Here is a 16,305-nt window from a genome sequence, read left to right on the forward strand (position 1 = left end):
GTCCAGAATGCAGCAGTCTGATTGGTCCTAGAACAATAGGTTTCAGAATGCAGCAGTCTGATTGGTCCTAGAACAATAGGGTCCAGAATGCAGCAGTCTGATTGGTCCTAGAACAATAGGGTCCAGAATGCAGCAGTCTGATTGGTCCTAGAACAATAGGGTCCAGAATGCAGCAGTCTGATTGGTCCTAGAACAATAGGGTCCAGAATGCAGCAGTCTGATTGGTCCTAGAACAATAGGATTCAGAATGCAGCAGTCTGATTGGTCCGCAGGAGCCACCCAATCCAGCTCCAGGTGGAAGTGAATCCGCAACCTGATTGGCCTACAGGAGAATCCCGGAATTAGCCAATCACGTGCGGCCCATTGTGTAAATAATGTATATAAAGCAGACATTCTGGGGGAACTTCCATTCCTCACTACTATGAGCTGAATAAAGAGCATGAAATCCACACTCGACTCCAAGTATATTTCATGCTGGAACCCACAGAAGGAGAGAGGGCTCTTGCAGGTTTCCCTTTGGGGCATCTGGCTGGTGACTCTGAGAAGAGGACGCTGACTAGATGGGCCAGGGGCCTGATCCGCAGCAAGGCTCCCCTGATGTTCTCCTAGGAAGTGTCACCTTCCCAGTCAGAAAAACAAGAGGGAGCATGAACAAAAGCAGGAGGGAGACTATGCGAGTTATTCTGGGGTGAGAGCCAAGGCATTTTGAAAGGGATTTAAATAGACGGCAGGCCAAGCCTGTCGGACAAAGAGAGACGGGATAAGAATAAACTCCTGGACTCAAGCTGAACCTTGCAGTTGGTTTGGCCGCCTTGCCTTGCAATTGCTCCCCGGCTGGGGGACATGAGGGAGGTGGGTGCTGTTCCTCAATGTCCCAGTGTCCACTGAAAGCGGCCTTGGGCTGAGTCTGACCCCTGGCCCATCGAGCTCAGTGTTTGTGCTGGGCCCGGGGCTAACCTGTGAAACGCGGTCCAGGGCAGGTCCAGAATCCGAAGGTTCCACTGGGAGTCAGTCTGACATGGCCAAGGCAGGAAACCAGGCAAGGACAGGTCAGGATCTAGCATACAGCAATGTTGCTCCCACAACCTGGGGTGGGGTCCGACAGCCTTTTATCTTTGTTGGGGTAAATAATAATAATAATAATAATTTATTATTTATACCCCGCCCATCTGGCTGGGCCTCCCCAGCCACTCTGGGCGGCTTCCATAAAAACCAAAAATACAGTAAAATATCACACGTTAAAAACTTCCCTGAACAGGGCTGCCTTAAGATGTCTTCTGAATGTCAGGTAGTTGTTTATCGCTTTGACATCTGGTGGGAGGGCGTTCCACAGGGCGGGCGCCACTACCGAGAAGGCCCTCTGCCTGGTTCCCTGTAGCTTTGCTTCTCGCAAGGAGGGAACCGCCAGAAGGCCCTCGGCGCTGGACCTCAGCGTCCGGGCAGAATGATGGGGGTGGAGACGCTCCTTCAGGTATACTGGACCGAGGCCGTTTAGGGCTTTAAAGGTCAGCACCAACACTTTGAATTGTGCTCGGAAACGTACTGGGAGCCAATGTAGGTCTTTCAAGACCGGTGTTATATGGTCTCGGCGGCCGCCCCCAGTCACCAGTCTAGCTGCCGCATTCTGGATTAGTTGTAGTTTCCGAGTCACCTTCAAAGGTAGCCCCATGTAGAGTGCAGTAGTCCAAGCGGGAGATAACCAGAGCATGCACCACTCTGGCGAGACAGTCTGCAGGCAGATAGGGTCTCAGCCTACGTACCAGATGGTAAAGGCCGGTCCTGATCCCCCAGCGACTCACCTCCCTGTTTCACCCGGAGACGAGCACTCCTCCTGTGAGTACTCAGGTCTCTCCGTCTCTCAGACCTCAGTCTCTGCAGCTTGGGAGAAGTCGGTGGGTTACTAGACTCAGGGGCTGCCTCAGCCTCTCCTGACCCAACTGGTAGTGGAGCAGCTGTAAGTGATGGCCCAGCTGAAGGCAACGAGGTAATCCCTGCATCTAGAGCCGGGGCAGGCTCAGGCCCCTGACTCGGCCCAGCTGGTGTTTGTTGCAGGGGAACCTGTGCAGAGTGGGGCTCTTCAGGATCAGGCCCCAGACTTGGTTCAGATGATGCCTGAGGCAAAGGATCCGGTGCAGACTGAGTCTCCTCTGGTTCCGAGTCCGAGCCTGAGTTCCAGATCATCAAAGTGTTGTCCAAACCGCAGCAGCTCTCCAGGGTTTTCAAGATGCTGGAATTCGAACCTGGGTCCTTCTGCATGCAGATGCTTGGCTGCTGAGTTATGGCTTTCCCACATTCAGTTAAACACCTAAGGTTTGGATACAGCCACTCTCACCCCTGAACTGTCCCCAGCAGATGCTTCTGAAGAACTGTGTTTTCAGGTGGGGGTCCCTCCCAGTTGTCACCCCAGGGTAGGTAAAGGTAAAGGGACCCCTGACCGTTAGGTCCAGTCGTGACCGACTCTGGGATTGCGGCGCTCATCTTGCTTTATTGGCCGAGGGAGCCGGCGTACAGCTTCCGGGTCATGTGGCCAGCATGACCGAGCCGCTTCTGGCGAACCAGAGCAGCGCACAGAAACGCCGTTTACCTTCCCGCCGGAGCGGTACCTATTTATCTACTTGCACTTTGACGTGCTTTCGAACTGCTAGGTTGGCAGGAGCAGGGACTGAGCAACGGGAGCTCACCCCGTCGCGGGGATTTGAACCGCCAACCTTCTGATTGGCAAGTCCTAGGCTCAGTGGTTTAACCCCTTGTCACCCCAGGGTAGCCGGGGACTAAACCTGGGACCTTCCCTACGCAGAGCAGAAATTCTAGCACCCCTGCTCTTCTAAAGATAGCTGCTTCACCGCTGCTGCCAATATACCCCTGCAATTTATTCAGATTTATAACCCTAGCAAGCAGCAAAAGGTCACAGCATATCAGCAACGCCTTGCAGGAACTCCCCTGGATCAGGTCCATAGCTCAGACTCGACTTTTGATTTTTGATTAGGTGACTGCTTGGCCGATTTATGCGACTTGATTTCCTTTGTTGGTTTGTTCCTTTGATTAACTGTTTCTGTTGGATTAGGTCAGCAAACTTTTTCAGCTGTGGGCCCGTCCACTGTCCCTCAGACCATCTAGTGGGCCAGACTATATTTTGAAAAAAATAATGAATGAATTCCTATGCCCCACAAATAACCCAGAGATGCATTTTAAATAAAAGCACACATTCTGCTCATGTAAAAACACCAGGCAGGCCCCACAAATAACCCAGAGATGCATTTTAAATAAAAGCACACATTCTGCTCATGTAAAAACACGCTGATTCCCGGACCGTCCGCAGGCCGGATTGAGAAGGCGATTGGGCCACATCCGGCCCACGGGCCTTAGGTTGCCTACACCTGGATTAGGTGGTGACTTTATTCCGAATTGCAAAGTGCAGCAGTTTTCTTTTCAAGAAGAGAGGGGGTGAAAGACACCTGCCCACATCCCATTATTGCACACAAAAGTATTTTATTTTGCTTCATGTCCAGATTGCTGAAACCTCCAGCAACTGGGGCTTCTGGACGAGTTATGTCAAGTAGAAATAGAAAGGAACCGTGTGCATATGTGTGTGTCTTAAGGCATTCCTGTAAATGCAAGTTATGCTCCTGGTTAAATAAATAAATAAAGAGAAGACAAGATTGGGTTTTCATTGCCCTCTTGTGGTCAGACCTGGCAGTAGCACCAATGCTCTTGGGAAAGGAAGACCCGTTGCCATCTCACCACTACTGTCTAAATAACAGTAGTAATAATAGCTAGCTTACACTGAGCATTTGGCTTTAACAGACGTTTGACTTGGGCAATTGGTAAATCATTGATTCTCCTGCAATTTGCATTAACTGGATTTTCTCTGGCCTGTTGGAAGATACTGTTACACACACCTCCCCAAGGGTACCTGAGCTTACCCAGGATTCAGTTTCCGTGGTATGAATACCAAAGAAGAGACTGCGGTGTCTTTAATAACAACAACAACAATAATAATTTTTATTTGTACCCCGCCCTCCCCAGCCAAGGCCGGGCTCAGGGCGGCTAACAAGCAATAATACAAACAAATTGAATGAATACAACTTAAAAACAAAATTAAAATACAACATTAAAATATTGAAACCTCATCGCAGGAGGCGAAAGGAAAAGAAAAAAGAAAGAGAGGGAGGGAGGGAATCAAATTGGCTCCAAGCCAAAGGCCAGGCAGAACAACTCTGTCTTACAGGCCCTGCGGAAAGAGATCAGATCCTGCAGGGCCCTGGTCTCATGAGGCAGAGCGTTCCACCAGGCCGGGGCCAGTGCTGAAAAGGCCCTGGCTCTGGTTGAGGCTAATCTGACTTCCTTAGGGCCCGGGACCACTAGGGTGTTGCTGTTTATGGACCTTGAGGCTCTCCGTGGGGCATACCAGGAGAGGCGGTCCCATAGATACGAGGGTCCTAGGCCGCAAGCATATGGCTTTGTTCACACATATCTACAACCTGAGCAGAGGATGGAGGGGTTCGCAGCATTAACGCCCCTGACAGAATTTGTTTCCCCATTAGGGATCCAGCCATAGCTTTGGGTTCAGTACGGAGCTCATACAAAAAGGCAAGGTGTGTTCACATTAGAGACGTGAAACGCAAGGAGGCCCTTTCAGTGTGCTCCATTCCAAGCCAGATCACAGAGGGGGCAGGTGGAAATGACTCCACTTGGAGTCCATCCAAGTTTTGGTTTCCTTGACCCTGAACCCCTCCGGGGATTACCATAGCTGCCCCCAAATGTTCACAGCACCCTTAGACACAAAGTGAGAACGCCTTACATTTTCTAGCTGAGCTGAAGCTGGTTTGAGAAAAGTGAAACCTGCGTCAAACCGTAGTATTTAACAACATAGGTAAAGGTAAAGGGACCCCTGACCATTAGGTCTAGTCGTGGCCGACTCTGGGGTTGCGGCGCTCATCTCGCTTTATTGGCCGAGGGAGCCTGCGTACAGCTTCCGGGTCATGTGGCCAGCATGACTAAGCCGCTTCTGGCGAACCAGAGCAGCGCACGGAAACGCCGTTTACCTTCCCGCCAGAGTGGTACCTATTTATCTACTTGTACTTTGACGTGCTCTTGAACTGCTAGGTTGGCAGGAGCAGGGACCGAGCAACGGGAGCTTACCCCGTTGTGGGGATTCGAACCACCAACCTTCTGATCAGCAAGTCCTAGGCTCTGTGGCTTAACCCACAGTGCCACCCATGTCCCTCATTTAACAACATAGATTGTGGCTAATATTGTGTGGATGCAGCTTCAGAAACTGGCAGTGGGAGCTCACTGGTTTCAGAGTAAGCAGCAATGTGGACAAACCCTCAAAATCAGTCTTCTACACCGTAGCCAAATGGCCAGAAGATCCTGCTGGAATTACCCCAGCTGCTCCCCCCCAACCCCCCCCCCCAAATCCCTCTTGTTCCAAAAGTCTGCACTGAATGTGCATAGCATAGGGTCATTTTTACACAATTGATGGAACAATGAATCACTGTTGCAGAGTGAGAAGTGCAACAGAATGTTGTGTCCTGGAGTGCTTCTGTTAAGTGTTCCAGCCAGCCAGCCAGCCACACCCTCCTCCCGGATATTCCATTCCATTCCCCTCTGACTTTCCATTCCACCCCCCTGCCCACCAGAAAAGCCAGTCAGTATTCTCTGGCCACTGAGCACGCTCAACCCTCATTAACCTGCTTTTCTGTTCCCTGCTCTTGGAGGGGTTTGTAGGTTTGCATGTATGTTTTGCTCTTACCATAGAATAGTATAGTTGGAAGGGACTCCGAAGGTCATCTGCTACTCCAACCCAGGGAAATGCAGGAATCTCAGCTAGATCATGCCCCAAGTTGGGTAGGGATGTGCCCAATGAGCCCCATGTTGGGCAAAAGATTCCTGCATTGAGGAGGGCTGGACTAGATGACCCACGTGGTCCCTCCCAACTTTATGAATCTGTGCTTCTGTGATACATGGCAGATCCAACCACTACTTAAAAACCTCTGAGGAAGGAGAGTTCCCCGTCGCTCATGGGAGTCTGTTCCACTGTTGAACAGCTCTTACTTATGCAAACCTAGGAGTTCCTCTGAGCCTACCTTGACATCTTTCCGCAGGGCCTGCAAGACAGAGCTGTTTATATCACTTAACTTATATAAATTCCTAAGCCAATCAGTTGCCTGCAAGCTATTTCCAATTAGTTTAACTTAACAAATTTAGCTAAGTAATCATTAAATTTTGTCCATTCTTCCTGATACTCCTCCTCCTTCTGGTCGCGGACTCTTCCGGTTAGGTCGGCTAGCTCCAAAAAATCCATCATCTTCATCTGCCATTCTTCTATCGTTGGTAATTCTTGGGTTTTCCACTTTTTAGCTAACAAAATACGAGCAGCAGTTGTGGCCGACTCTGGGGTTGCGGCGCTCATCTCGCTTTATTGGCCGAGGGAGCCGGCGTACAGCTTCTGGGTCATGTGGCCAGCATGACTAAGCCACTTCTGGTGAACCAGAGCAGTGCACAGAAACGCCGTTTACCTTCCCGCCGGAGCGGTGCCTATTTATCTACTTGCACTTTGACTTCGTGGTGGGCAGGAGCAGGGACCAAGCAACGAGAGCTCACCCCGTTGCGGGGATTCGAACTGCTGACCTTCTGATCCTAGGCTCTGTGGTTTAACCCGCAGTGCCATCTGCATCCCTTAAAGCAAGGGTATATTTGAATATTTGTTGTTTGCATGTTTTACGCAGATTGCTCCAGTGCATTCTGGGTCTGATCCAGACGAGAAGGAAAAGGAAGGATGCTGTGGCTTAGCTTCTTGGTTCGTGGAGGCAGAAGGGATGAATGAGAAAATCCAGCAGGAAGGTGACGCCAAAGGCTTTCAATGAAGCTCCGGCGGCTGTTTTCCTCCCCCACCCTCTCTCCTCCAAAGTTCAGCTAAATTAATTGGCCCTGGGTGCAATTACCTTAATTTCCAGCATTAGCTAAAAATCTATAAATGTCAGAAAGTAACATGCGGCTGCCTAATGGGAGTTGTCATGCCAGCCACCGCTGGGTCCCCTCGGCCTTGCGTTCGAAACAGCGTGGGGCACTGAATGCCAAAGAGAGCAGAACGGAAGAATGAGATACTTCAGGGCTTTGGGAGAACCACACCTCTCCCTCCAGCCAGAACGAGGACAGCTGTATAGAAACAGGAGGACACAGAGATTTGGGATACTTCCCACAAGTTTTAAAATCCATCTCGTCTGCTGGAGATTTGCCCCACTCTAACCACTGCGCAACACATCCTTCCTTATCGTGTCTGTCAGTTTGGAAGCGAAATGGAGCCATCTGAAAAATAAGGGAGTGGTGGTGGTTGCAGTAGACTCACCAGGAACACAGGAACACAGAATTGCAGAATTGCAGAATTGGACCAAGGGTCATCTAGTCCAACCACCTAGTCCAACATACAAGATTGCAAATTATTATTATTATTATTAATCTTTATTGTTTTAAAATACAATCATACAACGAAGGTAAGTATATCAGAGTTAAGTACACACACACCAAAAAAAAGAAAACAAGAACAGGAAAAGAAAAAAAAAGAAAATTCATCACATCCAAAAAGGGGGGGGGGGATTTTTTTAAAAAAGAAAAAGTAACAATAAAGAAAGAACCAAATGTTTATACAACATCATGTCTTATCCAATAAAGTTTTCTGTAAAAAACTTCCAATCTTTCTCATTATACATTTGTTATAAGATTGCAAATTAAAAGAAGCTGTTACCGTATTGGCCTGAATATAAGCTGCACCTTTTTCTTCTTCTCCAAATTCCGACTGTGAAAAGTTAAAGTGCGGCTTATATTTGGAGCTGAGTACCAGCTGCTTCCATCCCCTGTTCAGCGTGGAACTGGCAGGAGGTGGGCCACACCTGCAAATAAGCCTTGAATTTTAAAGGTGTGGATTATTTGCGGGTGCGGCTTATAGTTGGGTCAATACGGTATATAAACCCCAAAAGCTTTGCTAAGGCGTACAGAACATTTTAGGTGATGGTAGAGGAAACTCCCCCCCCGCCCCCCGTTCCCAGACACACACCTCAAGAGACGAGTGCTACAAGGGTCCTGCCTCAGGTTGGCTAGATCCCTGAACAGGAGCAGAAGACCATCATTGGCTACTGGTCATGATGGTGGTGTCTTTCCTTCACTGCCAGAGGCAGTAAAGGTAAAGGGACTCCTGACCATTAGGCCCAGTTGTGGCCGACTATGGGGTTGTAGCGCTCATCTCACTTTACTGGCTGAGGGAGCCGGCGTACAGCTTCCGGGTCATGTGGCCAGCATGACTAAGCCGCTTCTGGCGAACCAGAGCAGCGCACGGAAACGCCGTTTACCTTCCCGCCGGAGTGGTACCTATTTATCTACTTGCACTTGATGTGCTCTTGAACTGCTAGGTTGGCAGGAGCAGGGACCGAGCAACCGAAGCTCACCCCGTCACGGGGATTCAAACCGCCGACCTTCTGATCGGCAAGTCCTAGGCTCTGTGGTTTAACCTACAGCAAAGAGGGCTATCCTGTCACCTCTTGGGGCTCATCCACACTCCTGCCACTTTCTCCCAAGGAACCTGCTGTTTACTGCTGAATTGGAACAAATGCCGGTAGGGTTTCCTCCAGTTTTATCCAGATTGGCCCAGTTTAGTGCTAAAGCTTCTCAGCCGAGCGTATCAGAGGCTGGCCACTTGCAGTCTTAGGTTGGCATTGCAATAATCCTTTTGCATCATCATCCGCCACCTCTTTCCACTTGTCCTGCTTCAAGTTTGGTTGGGGCTTTAAAGTCCCGGGAAATCCAAACTCCCAGGCCCTCCAAGTGTCCCTATTTTCCAGGGGTGCCCCTGATTTAGAGAAGCTATTCCGGTTTCTGATTTGATCCTGGAATGTCCCACTTTTCCTTAGGATGTCCCTATTTTCATTTGAGAAATGTTGGAGGGTATGGAGTTATCCGACCCCTGAGCTGTCTGAAGGCAATCCTGTATGGTATAGGTAAAGGGACCCCTGACCATTAGGTCCAGTCGTGGCCGACTCTGGGGTTGCAGCGCTCATCTTGCTTTATTGGCCGAGGGAGCCGACGTACAGCTTCCAGGTCATGTGGCCAGCATGACTAAGCCGCTTCTGGCGAAGCAGAACAGCGCATGGAAATGCCGTTTACCTTCCCGCTGGAGTGGTACCTATTTATCTACTTGCACTTTGTCGTGCTTTCGAACTGCTAGGTTGGCAGGACCAGGGACCAAGCAACGGGAGCTCACCCCGTTGCGGGGATTCGAACCGAATAGGCTCTGTGTAATAGGCTCTGTGGTTTAACCTAAGTAATAGGCTCTGTGGTTTAACCCACACCGCCGCCCACGTCCTTAGGATGTCCCTATTTTCATTTGAGAAATGTTGGAGGGTATGGAGTTATCCGACTCCCAAGCTGTCTGAAGACAATCCTGTATAGGGACATTAATAATAATAATAATAATAATAATAATAATAATAATAATAATAATAATAATGATGATGATGATGATGTTTTATTATGTTTTTATATACGTTGGAAGCTGCCCAGATGGCTGGAGCAACCCAATAAGATGTGTCGGGTATAAATAGTAAAATTATCATTATGGAAAGGGGCGTCCTTATTTTCATGGGAGAAATGTTGGATGGTATGGACTCCCCCTCGTCTTTGACACCACCTTTCACGTGGGTTAAATTAACATGCAATCAGGCAAGCTAATTAACCTTGCCTGGCTCTTTGGCAGGCGACTCTGCAGAGGAACCCCCCCCCCTTTGTGGCCCAAGGGGATAAATTGCTTTTGTTCCCTTTTTTTGTTGTTATCGGCCCTTTGCAGAAAGCGCAAGCCTTCTGCACCTCGCTCAGGCAGAGCAGACCAAATTGGGAAAAAAGAATTCAGGTTAATCAAATCTTTTCTTCCTTCCTATTTTTTATCAAACGCAAGAGGGGGCTGCCCTATTAATTAGAAGGCCTTTTTTCATGTAAAACATGACGTCCTTTGCAGATAAGGAGAGAAGATACTTGATTCTCCTACCGTTACAAGCCTGTTTCTGTTGTTTGGTTCCACGCCTCCCCTGCTGTGTGGGTGTCCTGATTCGTTTTGAAATTCGGTGGGTTTCTCCACCTTGGCATAAACAGATGCAGATTTCAGTGTGTGTAAAATCCAGGAAGGATTTCTGGATTTACACAGTGTGTAAAACAAACTGTTTCCTAGCATTTGTTGTTGTTGTTTAGTCGTTTAGTTGTGTCCGACTCTTCGTGACCCCCTGGACCAGAGCACGCCAGGCACTTCTGTCTTCCACTGCCTCCTGCAGTTTGGTCAAACTCATGCTGGTAGCTTCCAGAACACTGTCCAAACATCTCATCCGCCGTCGTCCCCTTCTCCTTGTGCCCTCCATCTTTCCCAACATCAGGGTCTTTTCCAGGGAGTCTTCTCTTCTCCTGAGGTGGCCAAAGTATTGGAGCCTCAGCTTCAGGATCTGTCCTTTCAGTGAGCACTCAGGGCTGATTTCCTTCAGAATGGAGAGGTTTTATCTTCTTGCAGTCCATGGGCCTCTCAAGAGTCTCCTCCAGCACCATAATTCAAAAGCTTCCATTCTTCGGTGAGCAGCCTTCTTTATGGTCCAGCTCTCAATTCTCACTGATGTTGGGAAAGATGGAGGGCACAAGGAGAAGGGGACGACAGAGGACGAGATGGTGGGACAGTGTTCTCGAAGCTACCAGCATGCGTTTGACCAAACTGCGGGAGGCAGTGGAAGACAGGAGTGCCTGGCGTGCTCTGGTCCATGGGGTCACAAAGAGTCGGACACGACTAAACGACTAAACAACAACAACAGCATTGTAGGGTTAGAATAGATATTGTTCATGGTCCCTTCCAACTCTATAATTCTATGAGCCTATATTTGTTGGTATGTAACTGAATCACAAAATAGTGACAGTCTGAAAGAACCCTTTTTTAAAATGCATGGCAGAAGTGTCTGCCACAAGGAGCTTACAGTTTAAGCATCAATGGTCAGGAGGAGAACAGATGGAGAGGATGAACCTCTAAGCAACTGTGAACCTACTTTTGCACAATGCTACAGACTCAGCTCACTTTAACTGCTGCTGCACTTTCCGTGAAACCTGGGCCTCTGACTGCCATGGGAAGATCATGCCCAGCTCCCTTTGGAAAACTACAGTTCCCAGAATTGCTTGGGTTGGGAAACTGTTGCAATCAAAGTGGACTGAACCATCTGCTCCTCTTGGTCCTATGGCTTCTGTAACAGGCTAGAAAGTGTCTGCTGTCTTTTGGCATGTGTTTTCCAATTAGAAGGCAAACATTATCGTTTGAGTCCCAGATGTGCCTGAAGCTGTCAGTTTCTGGACCACAAGACGATGCTCTTAAAAATCCAGCTGCTGTTTGGTTGCATTTGAAGTTCTTTATTTCTTTCTTGCCTCTGTTACCATCTGGGTCTTCATCTGTTGGATTCTCGTGAGATCTTGAAAGATGGAGCCATGCACAGACTAGGGTGGAAGGCAGAAAGGCTGCATGCAAGTCTACAAGCAATGCTGCCTTTAACTGTGCGAGGCTTGTCCTTCGCGGCCTGTCATGGCAGTCATTGGCCCTGCCTGTGGGGGCAAAAGACTCCGCTGAATGTTCATCAGTTTGGCTGGGCCCAGGCATGAAAGCAGTACCACTGAGGTTCAAAATATTTCCCTGGTTCCCTTTATTTACCACTATCGTTTACTCCAACCTGCTATTGCATCAGTGTTATTTATTTATTTATTTTACATTATCCTCTGTGAAATATACTCGGAGTCGAGAGTGTATTTCATGCTCTTTATTCAGCTCATAGTGGTGAGGAGGAATGGAAGTTCCCCCACAATATCTGCTTTATATACATTATTTACACAATGGGCTGCACGTGATTGGCTAATTCCAGGATTCTCCTGTAGGCCAATCAGGTCGCGGATTCATTTCCACCTGGAGCTGGATTGGGTGGCTCCTGTGGACCAATCAGACTGCTGCATTCTGGAGCCTATTCAACTCAGTACAGAACAGGAAGGTTGACAGCTATGCTGCTGGGTCTGGTGGCTGGTGGGCACTGGAACTGGTGGGGCAAAATCTCCTAACCCCTTTAAATCTCCTAACCCAGTTGCCATAACTGCAGCTTGCTTATTGATGTATTTATTTATTTGGAAAACATTTCTATACAGTACCGCTAAATCATAAAAATATATCAAAGCTGTTTATGACATTCAAAATATTTTTTTAAAATAAAACATACAAGCAGGAAAGTTAAAAACAAGCATCCATTCACCACTGCGGAAGAATGTATTTTTAATTGCCTGCATAGGCCCGGCAGAATAGAGATGTTTTCAGCAGGCATTTATAAGTTGCCTCCTGCTGAGTCTCTAGTGGCAGTGAGTTCCACAGGCCTGGGCTGATGACGCTTCTGGGTGTGAATGCCACAAACCAGTTCTGCATAGTCCTTGCATTCCTAATTTGATTTTGCTCTCAGCTTGTACAACCTGGCTGCCAAGAAGTCATTTTGGTAACAAAATCTGTCGGGATCACAATATCTAGGAGGGATTGATTGCAAGATGAGGGTCTTGGAGAACACTCTGCTGGAAAAGAAATCTACTGGAAAAACCTGCCTTTCTCTATGTGGGCATATATCTTGTTTTATGGCAGCTTCTTCTTGTAAGCCCAAATTTGGTTTACAAAGGTCTCATTGAAGCCAATGCATCAGAGATTGCTTGCTCAATCCCCTGTCATCTAACTACTCAGAAATACATTCTTCATTCTCCAGGAAATATTTACAGTATATACTACAGGTACGTGGGAATATTATGGGTTAATGCAGTTCACGAAGCTAATACATATGTTTTGGGGGCTTTTTGTGTTGGGGGGAGGTAAGAAAATGGGAACATTCCCATCCCAGCCAAATATAAATTCCCTTTGACCAATCCAATTTCCCAGGAAATCAATGCATTTTAACATGAGCTAATATTTATGAAATTGAATTTTGCGGGGCAACTAATGCAGTCTGACTCTACTTTATGCATTTTTATTAAACTAATGCATTTTAAATTTATCTGTCATATATTAACGACAACAGACCACTGGTACTTACAGTGCAAAATAATATACGTTTGCAGAAATCGATAGTGCCCCCCCTCTAACCGCAAGCAGCCGAGTTTGTGCAGAGCGAGACTGAGAGGTATATGACAAATCCACGAAGCTTCTTAATTTGCTGCTTATGTACATTAGCCAGTAGGCTTGTTTACTGGTAATGATTATTCCGTTTGGGAGGAAAAAAGTTATTAAAACAGAAAGGGATGGGCTGCTGCTTTGTGGCATTGCATACTGAAGTTGGATAGGCCACAAGCTCTCGCTTATATAATAATAATAATGAATATATTACAGTGGTACCTCTGGTTACGTACTTAGGTAATTCGTTCCGGAGGTCCGTTCTTAACCTGAAGCACCACTTTAGCTAATGGGGCCTCCTGCTGCTGCCGCACCGCAGGAGCACAATTTCTATTCTCATCCTGAAGCAAAGTTCTTAACCCGAGGTACTATTTCTGGGTTAGCGGAGTCTGTAACCTGAAGCGTGTGTAACCTGAAGCGTATGTAACCCGAGGTACCACTGTATTTATACCCCACCCATCTGGCTGGGTTTCCCTAGCCACTCTGGGCAGCTCCCAACAGAATTAAAAACACGATAAAACATCAAACATGAAAAACTTCCCTAAACAGGGCTGCCTTCAGATGTCTTCTAAAAGTCAGATAGTTGTTTATTTCCTTGACATCTGATGGGAGGGCATTCCACAGGGAGGTGCCACTACCGAGAAGGCTCTTTGCCTGGTTCCCTGTAACCTCACTTCTCGCAGGGAGGGAACCGTCAAAGGTCCTTGGAGCTGGACCTCAGTGTCTGGGCTGAACGATGGAGATGGAGACGCTCCTTCAGGTATACAGGACCATTTAGGGCTTTAAAGGTCAGCACCAACACTTTGAATTGTGCTCGGAAACGTACTGGGAGTCTTTCAGGACCGGTGTTATGTGGTCTCGGCAGCCACTCCCAGTCACCAGTCTAGCTGCTGCATTCTGGATTAGTTGCAGTTTCCGGGTCACCTTGAAAGGTAGCCCCATGTAGAGCGCTAACTGATCGTGGCTTTTGTACCACATCTTGAATTTGGGTGCATTGCCTGGAATGTTACAACCTCTTCTGGTTGACCAATAAGCTAAAATGAAGGATATTAGGGTCGTCTGTCTGAACATAAGAAGAGCCGGCTGGATCAGGTAGAAAGGGGGTCCCATCCTGTTCTCACAGTGGCCCACCAGATGGGAAACCAGCAATCAGGATCCAAACACTCTGTACTATATTTTATCTGTCCTGAGTCCTCCAACATTCAACTTCTTTGGCTTTCTACGAGTTCTAGTGTCATAAGAGAGAGAGAGGAGAGAAACAACTTTTCTCTATCTGCTTTCTACAAGTCAAGCATCATTTTATAATTGTCTATCATGACATCTCTTACTCACTTTTGCTCTAAATCAAAAGGCCCCAAACACCGCAGCCTTTCTTCATCCCTGATCATGTTGGTTTGTGTCAGGTGTGCGTGCAGGAGCTAGGCCCTGCGACCAATAGGACTTTGCAGGACTGGGGCCTTCCTAAGTTTGTTCTGAAGAGGCAAGGCGCGGCCACACAGGTGAGGCCGCTTGGTAACTCACTGCACCTGGTGGCAAGAGCCAGGAAGGGATACAAGGTCAGCATTTCCCTTTGGCTCTTTGCCACAGCAACACGTTCCCTTCCTTGTGGAGTTTGGTTTCTTGCTTCTTGATCCTTGAACCTTGGCTTCGTGACTCCCTGCTTCTTGATCCTCGGACCCCTGACTTCGTGACTCCCTGCTTCTTGATCCTCGGACCCCTGACTTCGTGACTCCTTGCTTCCTGACCCTCGGACCCTTGACTTCGTGACTCCTTGCTTCCTGACCCTCGGACCCTTGACTTCCTGACTCCTTGCTTCCTGACCCTCGGACCCTTGACTTCCTGACTCCTTGCTTCTTGATCCTCGGACCCCTGACTTTGTGACTCCTTGCTTCTTGATCCTCGGACCCCTGACTTTGTGACTCCTTGCTTCTTGATTCTAGGACCCCTGACTTTGTGACTCCTTGCTTCTTGATCCTCGGACCTCTGACTTTGTGACTCCCTGCTTCTTGATCCTCGGACCCCTGACTTTGTGACTCCTTGCTTCTTGATTCTAGGACCCCTGACTTTGTGACTCCTTGCTTCTTGATCCTCGGACCCCTGACTTCGTGACTCCTTGCTTCCTGATCCTCGGACCCCTGACTTCGTGACTCCTTGCTTCTGGACCCCCATTCCTGCTCCCACCCCGCCATCTTGCCCCCGGTCCTGACGTCCCCTGCTGGGTCTTCGATCGCCCGTGAACCGGACCGTGACAGTCTGCCCTTTTTCTGGAACCTTTTCAAACCCTGCAATATCCTTTTCAAGATGCGACTCTCCATTGCAGTAGGTTCCAGATCTGTTCAGGAAATACCACCGGAACAGATCGAGCACACATATTCCTCAGCCGTGGCAGCTCTCTGCACACATGCAGAGCGAATTACAGAGCCCATTTGGGATTCCATAATCCACTCAGGGGGTCAGATCCAGCAAAAGGGCCTGTGCAGAGGAGAACTCAAGGTGAGATTACCTATCCTGTGTCCATTTCAGTTGGGAGAACAGAATTCTTGTCAAGGAAAAAGGCAGCATATAAGCCATAATAATAATTGCAGCGGTGTATCATTTGTTCACAATTACCTGCATATTTTCCAAAATGTCACACAGGTATTTAGGGTATTTACACACACTTACTACAGAGTAAGCTCAGTGGGATTTTCTCCCAAGGAAAGTCAGGGAGTGAGTGCACAGGTGCTATTGTGCAGTACCAAGAGAGTCCACAACAGTATCATTCTGGCCACCAGAGTCAAATCCTCAGCGCTCTTCCAGCTATTGAGCCCAAGAAAGTGCTTCTTGGACAGTAGGGTCACTCCGAATCCTTCTTTCTGCTACCTAAGCCAAAAGGTTTGAACTACTTAGTCTCTCATCCCCATTGCCACCCACCTCCCAGACCCTACAAGTGTCCCTATTTTCCAGGGACAGTTCTGGATTCAGAGAAGCTGGTCCAGTTTCTGATTTGATCCTGGAATGTCCCACTTATTCTATAGGACGTCTCTATTTTCATTGTAGAAATGTTGGAGGTTATGGAGTTATCCGACCCCTGAGCCATCTGAAGGCAGCCCTGTATAGGAAAGTTTTTT

The sequence above is a fragment of the Podarcis filfolensis genome (genome assembly GCF_964270895.1).
Source record: "Podarcis filfolensis genome assembly, chromosome: 8".
NCBI lineage: Eukaryota > Metazoa > Chordata > Lepidosauria > Squamata > Lacertidae > Podarcis > Podarcis filfolensis.